The following is a 10533-nucleotide window of genomic DNA, read 5'->3' as shown; positions in this document are numbered from 1 at the left end:
CAATAATAACAATAATAAAAATATTTTACTTTTATTTTGCATGGTACACTTACAAAGCCCTTCACATACATTGTCTCACTTAATTTACCCAGTGGAGAAAACTGTGCTGTTTAACTGTTCAATATACATTTAATTTGACTTTATTATGAAAAAATATGAAGCAGGAAGATTTTCTCCATAGGAGAATAAAGGCCATAGAAGAGTTTTTAACATAGCTTCTATGACAGTGCTGCGCAATATCCTTTCTCCCTTCTGCCCCCCCCCAAAGATATTTTGGATAGTAGTATATGTTCCTAATACCTTCACCAGGAGTAGAGAGTAGCAGTAATTTCTCTCATTTTGTCAGGGGGGATCCATTAAGCATCCCAAGTCCACAGAGGAGTAGACAAGAGGTATGGGGGTGAGGATATGATGAACTTGATCACATTTCTCCCACAAAGACAGTCAGAAAAATGAAGTAGGCCATCGAATTCTCATCTGATAGTTTGCCTCTCATTAGACCATAGAATTAATCTTGCAGTCTAGGTTCTTATAGAAAACATGATAACCTACTGGGATGAACTGAGCACAAAAGATTTAACATGAAGCTAATAACGTGTGAGCCCCAGGTCCCTTGACTTGCATGGGTCCCTTTTGGAGGTAAAGAGATCACAGAAGAAAGAACTGAATCTTCAAGTCTCCAATAACTTGTGATTTATTTTTTTCTTTCTAAACATTTGCTTTTGTACCTAATTTGTATTTGTAATTTTTTAAAGACCTTCCCTCCTCCCATACAGGCTTCAGGCCTCATGCCACCGAGACCCACTCCAGCAAAGTACTTGATTCAAACTAATACCACAGCAAATGGCTTCCATATTCATAGCAAGCCACATTTGGATTAAATGCCAAACTGGTGGTAGATCCACTGGTGATAAAAAACTGGTGAGATCAAAAGGTAACACACCAAATTCAAATATGGCAGACTAAATGCCACGTCTTTATTTTTCTGAAACTGATCTAGTCTTCAGGCTCATCTTCTTCCTGGTAGTAGAGAAACTTCAGCTTGGTAGTTCTGTTTTTTTCCTTGTTCTTTCCATTTAAAAGACTCCTTTCCAGGAAAATGCTTGAACTTTTTAGAATTATCTGCCTCCCCCTGTCTGGTTGTTCAGTAGATGATCAGGATCTGGTGTGGTTTCTAGGTTATATAAATGTCTGTACAGTAAAAGTCAGAGAGGCTAATTCTCAAATTAGAAATCTATAGTTGGAAAACTGAACTGTTGACCAGATGTGCAAAGTTGGTATCTGGCTATAGAGAGTGAGTGTGGGGGTGTCCCTTGGTCCTGGTATCCAAGGGCAAAGGACCCCTCTGGTCTCACTGATGATGCCTGGGGTCTCATTGGGTAAACTTGTTTATTTTTATTTTTTAAATGTTTGTTTTTGAGTGAGAGAGTGTGTGAGAGGGGTAGGGACACAAAGAGAGGGAGACACAGAATCCAAAGCAGGCTCCAGGCCCTCGGTTGTCAACACAGAGCCCAATGTGGGGCTTGAACTCACAGACCTTGAGATCATAATCTGAGCCAAAGTCAGATGTTTGACTGAGCCACCCAGGCACCCCTCATTGGGTAAACTCTATGCGGGCTTGCCAAGTTGGAAACAAAATTACTCCAGCTGAAGGAATGCCCTCTTTAAAGCTTAACACACATGCCGTCCTCCTCCTGCTGTCTTTCAGAATACAGGAGGAAACTTGAGTTGAGGAAGTTTCTAGATAGCTAAACACAGGACATTTCACTCTGTGGGGCCACGACTGAAGTCTCCCGAGCACAACCACAACACCCCCTCCATACCAGGAGACTTCAGGACACATGTCTTCTCATTGGCTTCCCCTACCTCTCCCTGTTTTCTTCCCACAGAAGAATTCATCAAGTGAAAGAGGAACATCCCCCCTACCTCCCCAACCCCATTTCTATTCCTTTCTTGAATGGCTTCCTTTAAGTCATATCCTTCTCCCTGGAACAATAAACCTCAGCTGAAGTTATAGAAAGAATGTCTTGTCTGTGTTAGGGAAAAAAAAATATAAATAAGCCTGATTTGTGCTTCAGGCCTGGCTCTTGATGTGTTAATTAAAACTAACAGATTTTAGAAAATCCCTTTCAGTTTTAACAGAAACAGTTGTTAAAACCTATTGTCTTGTTGCCTGTGCCAAAGATCTATGTATCCAAAGCTTTGTATCAACTCTCCTTTTACCTTTGCAATCCTGCTCTAATAATCTTGGCCCAAATGGATGCCTCTGGAACAATGTGGGAATGTGCACAAAAGACTGCAGAAAGGAAAGGTACGTTAACATAATTCAAAATCATTATCTCTACCACAAGACTATTGAGAGGTCTCTTTTCAGATTTTCTTTTGAAAATATTTCTTTTTTTTCAACGTTTATTTATTTTTGAGGGATAGAGACAGAGTGTGAGTGGGAATGAGGTGGAGAGGAAGGGAGACACAGAATCCGAAGCAGGCTCCAGGCTCTGATCTGTTAGCACAGAGCCCTACATGGGGATCGAACTCACAAGCCATGAGATCATGACTTGAGTCAAAGTCAGACACTTAACCGACTGAGCCACCCAGGCACCCCAAAAGTATTTCTATTTTAAGCAGTGTATATTTTTCTTTAATTTCAGTTATTATTCTAAGTGACAGTTTGGTACTCTAATATACTTAGAAACTAGTCAGGTAAGTACATGTTTATGTTTAACAAACATGACTTCTATGGATAGTAGATGTTAGATAATAATGAATGGCAGGTGCCATTTGCATCCTTATCCTTGGAGGTCAAATTTCAACTAGCAAGGCTTTCCCAGATTCTATTCCAAAGTAGTGACATGTTATATTTATATGTGGCTGTATATCTTGATATCTCTCAGACATGGCATTATATATACAGTAGCTTTCAAAGCAGCCTGGCTTAACAACTCAAAGGTAGAAACCAGTTCATACTTAAGTCATCCCAACAATAAAGGGACTATGGCAAGAACTTCCTAACTGGTCTTCCTGCATCTCCCTTCTCTTCCTATGGTTTCTTTTCTACATAGACTCCAGAAGCTTTCTTCTAAACCTAAATAACCCTCCAGTGGCCTCTCATTATTCAGAACTCAAGCTCAGGTTCTTTACAGTGTCCCATCAGGTCCCCTATATCCTACCTTCTGCCTCCTGTGACTCCATTCCAGCCACGCTGGCCTCCTTGCTGTTCCTCTAGCCCTTCTGCACACCCCTGCTTCAGGGCCTTTCCAATGACTGGGATAGTCTTCCCTGAGAGCCTCTACAGCTCATGCCCTCATTTCCTTCACACCTACTCAGATGTCACCTAATCAGAAGGGCATTGTTGGACCACCCTGAATGAAATCCTCTCCTTGCCTTCCGCAGCACTATTTGCCTCATACCCTTTTATTCTTCCTAATGCTTCCTCGCATTGTCAGAATTCATTTTCTCTCTTTCTCCTTTGGAAAGCATACTCCATGAGATGGGATCCGTTTTATTTATTGCTGGAATCCCAGCTCCTAGAGGAGTGCCAGTCCCAAAGCAGACCATCAGTTACAGTGACCGATTCATCCCAGGTTGCTTAAAAATGTCTGTTTTAACAGAAAATTTCCCATCCATTGGAATCCACTCTGTCCCAGGAAATCCCAGACTGTTGGCCACACTACTCTCAGTAAGTAGTTGTCGGACTGAAAGAAAGGGGAAAAAAGGAATAAAGACAGGGAGAGTTGGGGAAAGGGAGCTAGGAAGGAAAGGAGGGAGGGAGAGGGAAAAAGAGGGAGGGAAAGGATATTAATATTTCCCTATTATATATGTGGAAAGCCAGAGAAATATTTTCTACTACTTTCAAGGGATGCCTGGATCAAATTAAGTATGTTTTTCAAACCAGTGAGACCCTCTTGTTCTTGGTTTTGATGTTTCACAGTACCATAACACATCTGATTGGAATTTCAATTTCAGGTTTAATATACTGTGCAAGCTGGTGGAGGCTCTATAATTATGCATATTCATGGGAGCAATCATGCCCTTACTTTTGATATGACTGGCAAAGGAAGGTACTAACAAGAGAACAATAATCAAAGAAACAGGGGGAATACCAATTGTTATTTACTTATGACATTTTACTAGAAAAACTGGAGCAAAATGAAAGACTGTTTCCAATGATGTACTAAAACTAACAAAACAATGTAATAAAATGCCATTTTTTTCTTTCCCTTTACACAATAAAACATTTTAAAGCTGTACCTCTAGGCAGCCACTCCACCAGATGCAATAATATTCAAATGTGAAGGTACTTAATAATATTGCAGTTTTAATTTTTAATTTCTTTGATATTTTGAAGATGTCCTTTGAACAACCCAAGTCAAATTAAACTGGTACTGTCTCCTGTGGGTCCTTATACTCCGGTCCCAGGAACCTAATGGTGTCTCTTCTAGGTGTGTTTCAGTTATTTACCTTGACCATTCTTCAGCCCATCTGCGGTGGGTGTATAGATTTGTAATCAGTTGTGGAATGTAATAAAGGAAGATCTGTCTTCCCACACTTGGAATTGTCATTGTGTGTCAGGACCACAGACTCTGTATTGAGTATCTGTTTTATGTGATCTAAGCAAATAACTGTGTACCTCTGTGCCTCAGTGGTCGCAAATGTATGATAGAAATAAGACGATTGTGACCTCAGTGGAAGAAGAGAGGCTTTAGAAATCAAAGCAATGGAGAAAACACCAAACTCAAGACAGGAGTCACATCTTATTATTTTGTATCACCAGTGCCTGGCAGAACACCGAACTGACTTACCGTGGGCATTAGGAGGTCGCTTATCTATTGTGTCCTTCCATCCTACAAGCCACCCTGTGCCGCAGGTGTTAATCACACCCACTTGTAAAGCTCAGAGAAGTCCAGTGGCCTGCCCAAGATCAGAAGACAAGTGCATAGTAGAGGCATGATTCAAACCTTGCCCTTCCAGATACAGTCTGGCCCTCATTCCAGAACACCTGCGTGTTTTCTCTAGCCATTGAATTGATTTATGTGTTAACAATTTGACATTGTTTTAACACACCAAAGCCTATCCACAGAAATGTATGGCAGGCTTGTGGCTGAGCCTGCTTCTGTACTGTGTACTTTCTTCCTGACACTCTCTTTGCAGACCATCTCTATCCCAGCGTGAGAGTTGTCTGTAAACCCTGCGCAATCACATTGTAATTTGGAATCTCTACAGGAGCTGACTACATTGAACCAGTGCTTGGATTAACACCTAGTTCAACACACACAAAACCATTCCCCACCCACACCAGCAGTTTTTACCCAACCAAACAATAGCAGACTGAGGTTCTACACCATGGAGAGGCGACGGCGGAAGGGCATAGTGGAAATACGGACACACCATGCGTTACTTAGTGTGCAGGTGCATTAATGAGCCCTTGCCTCAAATCCCAGGTTTGCTGAGAATATCACAGCAAAGCCATCTCGGGTGTGAGTGGAAATGCTAGTAGTGTCCATGCCTGCACTAAGCATTTCCTGTAACCCTTCACAAGATATTCGTTTCCCAAATGGATTTTGTTAATTTAATTGATTTTGTTCTTTTTGTAGCTAGAAACCTAGAGGGAAGCTGAGAAGAATAAATGGGTGAAACTGGTCCAGGGGGTGGCTTGTGAGTGGAAGCACCTCGGGCATTCTGAGTGCACCTGGATGAGTCCCACTTGTCACAGGATCTGCTGCACATTTTGCATAAAAAATAACCCCCTTTTTGCTGTTGATACCCCATTCTCTAGGGCAGTGAATGAAGAGCCATGCACTGCTGTCTCTGCTTCCCAAATAGATACTTGTTTGAAGTGAAGGCAACCGAAACAATACAACAAAAACTAATAATTTCAAAAATATTACATTTTCCTTCCAAGACATATTTTGTTTTATTGATAACAAAACAAGTTCAGTATATGCAAGGAGGAGGAACTATTCCCAGACTGAGAATGGATTTCAGGTTGGCAAAAATGAATTAATAGAGACACTGGAAGTCACTTATTGAACCCAGTACACAGGCTGCCAGATTAACCTTGTGTGAGTGAAGACAACTAAAGAAAATTCTGTTTGTTCTGCTGCAAAATTAGCCCAGCCAAATCAAAACAAGACTCCTAGGCAAATCAAAATGACACGTTCAGAATAAAATCATGTTAATATGGGTTGCAAATGCAACTTTATTAGCAAGTCAACTTTAAGAGAAGTGCAGTCTGGATGTGAAAACCTGATTGCTTGGGGAAAAAAAAAAAAAACACTCCCAAATAATTACTCTCTTAATAGGGCTACAATTAAAATCAGGACAGCATATCTGGAGCATCTTCCTACTTCCCACCCTGTATAGTATTTATGGCCGCAGGTTAGGCCATGCCCCCAAATGTCATATTTCTCACCAGAAGCAGCACTAAGTAATTGGGTGCTGTAGGGCTTAATGTTCAATACTGAGTCATTTTGATTAGACCCATATTTTATCACTAGTGCTGTTTGCATCAATGATTTTTTTTAAGCCGTGAAACTTCTGTGTTCTTGGATTTAAGGAACTCAGTTTCTTGCATCTACCTTTCTCTTTGAGAAGCAAGTGACTTGGTGTCTCATCCAGGTGTGGGTGGTATGAAACACCAACCATTTCCTGTGTGACGCTAGATGTAAACTCAGTCCGCTTTCTGTAATGAAGCAGCAGAGTTACAGAAGGGCTGGGCAGTGCTCTGAACTGTGGAAGTAATGGATCTAATTCAGATAGGTAATTCGGCCATTTCTAAGTAGCATGAACTTATGTTGGTTGAGCTAATAATGTCCATATGAAATCAATATGAAATTTAAATTTTATGGAATATCTTTATTTTTAATGAATATAATTTATTGTCAACTTGGCTTACATACAACACTCAGTGCTCATCCCAACAAGTGCCCGCTTCAATGCCCATCACCCTTTTTCCCCAGCTCTCTCTCCCACCTGTACCCACCCTTAGTTTGTTCTCTTCATTTAATAGTCTCTTGTGATTTGCCACCCTCCCTATGTTTGTATCTATTTTTTCCCCTTCCCTTCCCCCGTGGTCTTCTGTTAAGCTTCTCAGGATCCACATATGAGTGAAGAAAACATATGATATCTGCCCTTTTCTTTCTTTCTTTTTTTTTTTTAATATTTTTATTTATTTCTAGGAGAGAGAGAGAGAGAGAGAGAGAGAGAGATAGTGTGAAGAGGGGAGGGTCAGAGAGAGAGGGAGACACAGACTCGGAAATAGGCTCCAGGCTCTGAGCTGGCAGTCAGCACAGAGCCGGACGCGGGGCTCGAACCCACTACCGCGAGATCATGACCTAAGCGAAAGTCGGACGCTTAACCGACTAAGCCACCCAGGTGCCCCGATATCTGCCCTTTTCTGACTGACTTATTTCACTCAGCATAATACCTTCCATTCCATCCGTGTTGCTGCAAATGACATGATTTCATTCTTTCTCACTGCCACGTAGTATTCCATTGAATATATAAATCACATCCTCTTTATCCATTCATCAGTTGATGGACATTTAGGTTCTTTCCATAATTTGAGTATTGCTGAATGCACTGCTATAAACATTGTGATACACGTGCCCCTATGCATCAGCACTCCTGTATCCCTTGGGTAAATTCCTAGCAGTGCTATTGCTGAGTTAAAGGGTAGGTCTATTTGTAATTCTTTGAGGAATCTCCACACTGCTTTCCAGAATGGCTGCACCAGTTTGCATTCCCACCAACAGTGCAAGAGGGTTCACTATTCTCCACATCCTCACCAGCATCTGTAGTTTCCTCAGGTGCTCATTTTAGCCACTCTGACCGGTGTGAGGTGGTATCTCAGTGAGGCTTTGATTTGTATTTCCCTGATGATAAGTGATGTTGAGCATCTTTTCATGTGTCTGCTGGACATCTGGATGTCTTCTTTGGAAAATGTCTATTCATGTCTTATGCCCTGGAATATCTTAATAAATATATCTTTATAAAATATGTAAATCTTTATGAAATATCACTAAAAATGTATGTATAGTAAAAGGTAGTTCTTCCCCTATGTTTTGGATCCTCTGCCTTCAGTCTCAGGGTCCTAATTTTGCCTTCCTCCCTGTCTCCCTCCTTCCTTCCTTCCTTCCTTCCTTCCTTCCTTCCTTCCTTCCTTCCTTCCTTCCATACACCCAATTATTTCTGTGTACCATTGATTTTTATCCATGAAGCCTATGAAGATGTTTAATTCCATTTTTCTGATTTTTCATTTTTTTCAGTCTCATATTCTCCTCTCTTTACTATGATAAACTCTTCTATACTTCATGTAAACTACTTCTACGTGGTATATATTCTCAATGTCTTTCTCCCTACATTTTCATCAACTTCTCTAACACATGCAGCTGATTTCTCACAATACCATACCAGTAAACTTGCCAATGACATCTTAGTTGTGAAAGTGCATGGACATTTTCTTCATTTTTATTTCTCTTTATGGAGCATTTGACCCATTTCCCTTCATACAAAATTCTCTCTTCTCTTGCTTTGGGGGACACCACTCTGTTTGTTCTTTCATCTCCTTCTTTGGATTTTCTTTTTCTTAATCCATAAATATTATTCTCCCCAGAATCTTTTTCTTGGTTCTTTCCTTTTTGTTTTATGTGTAATTCGTAGGTGGCCTCACCCATGTTCATAGCTTTCAGATACCACTGATATATTCATATTCTCAGCCTATGTCTGCTGAGATCCAGACCCAAATATCTATTATCTATTACATGTCTATACTTCAGTGCCTTTGTAGGCAACTAAAACTCAAACTGCTTGAAATTGAACACATTATCTTTTCTTCCAAAACTTCATCTTGGTTTATTTTCCTAAAAATAGGCAAAAATGATGGACATCCTTGGTGATAGACAAAGCTTCTTGTCTTCTACACTCATTTTACACTGAATCTTACCTATTCTATGTCATGTCTACCCTTTGCACCATTCCCACTGCCTTTTTTTTTTCTTTTTATATATTCTTATTGAAGTGTAATTGATATACAATATGCAATTAGTTTCAGGTGCCCATCATAGTGATTCACTATTTTAATTTTTATTTATTTTTGAGAGAGCCAGCAGGGGAGAAGGACAGAGGGAAGGATGAGAGAGAGAGAGAGAGAGAGAGAGAGAGAGAGAGAGAGAAAGAGAGAGAGAGAATCTTAAGCAGTTTCCATGCTCAGTGTGGAGCTCAATGCAGGGCTTGATCCCACAACCCTGGGATCATGACCTGAGCTGAAATCAAGAGTCAGATGCTCAAACAACTGGGCCACCTAAGCATCCCAATATTATTATACATTACAAATGATCCCCACAATAAGTACAGTTATAACCCACCGCCTTTTTAATTGGCATTTTCCCACTGAATTATTAAAATTTCTCCTGAAATATTATCTCTACCTCTGGTATGACCTCCTCCCAAAATGCAGATGCGGTCACATCACACTCCTGATTAAAATCTCTTTCTGGTTTCTTACTGTATTAGTCAGGGCTCTGCAGAGAAACAGAATTGATAGGTCATAGGTATTGAGCCACATAGTTACACAGCCTGAAAAGTCCTACCGCCTGCCATCTACAGGCTAAAGGAGAGCTGGTGGTGTAATTCAAAGGCCTAAGAACCAGGAGCTCTGAGAAAAGGACCTTGATATCCCACTTAAATAGTCAGGCAGAGAGGTAATTCAATCATCCTCTGCCTTTTGTTCTACTCAGTCCTTAAATGGTTTAGATATTGCCCACCCACTCTGAGTAGGGTCACGTAATTTACTCACTCCACCAACCAAAATGCTAACCTCTTCTAGAAACACTATCAAAGACACACTCAAAAATAGTATTTAACCAGCTAAGTAGTATTCCTTAGCCCATTCAAGTTAACACATAAAATTAATCATCACACCTACTATTTATATTGTGTAACTTCTACAGGTATTTTTTTTTTATGGTTAGCATGTGGCTTACATGAAATATCCTATAATTATAGCAATCTATTTTAAGCTGATAATAACTTCAGTTGCATCCAGAAACCCTACGCCTTTACCTCTCCACATTAAATATTAGCAGTATCACATTTCATATCTATTTATATTGTGTATCCATAAATATAATTTTATTTAGTTATTTTTAATACTTTTGTCTTTTGCCTTTTATACTAGAATTAAAAGTGATTTCTCTTAACTGTAGAGAACAAACTGATGGTTACCAGAGGGGAGGCAGGTGGGGGATGGGTGAAATAGTTGAAGGGGGGGATTAAGAATTCACTTACCTTGAGCACTGAATAATGTGTAGAATCATTGAATCGCTATATTGTAGGGGCGCCTGGGTGGCTTAGTCGGTTAAGCGTCCGACTTTCGCTTAGGTCATGATCTGGCGGTTCGTGGGTTCGAGCCCCGCGTCGGGCTCTGTGCTGACTGCCAGCTCAGAGCCTGGAGCCTGTTTCAGAGTCTGTGACTCCCTCTCTCTGTGACCCTCCCCTGCTCACGCTGTCTCTCTCTCTCTCCTAGAAATAAAT

The sequence above is a fragment of the Hyaena hyaena genome, unplaced genomic scaffold, assembly GCF_003009895.1.
Source record: "Hyaena hyaena isolate Hyena2069 unplaced genomic scaffold, ASM300989v1 scaffold_1747, whole genome shotgun sequence".
NCBI classification, from domain to species: Eukaryota; Metazoa; Chordata; class Mammalia; order Carnivora; family Hyaenidae; genus Hyaena; species Hyaena hyaena.
This window is presented reverse-complemented; position numbering follows the sequence as displayed.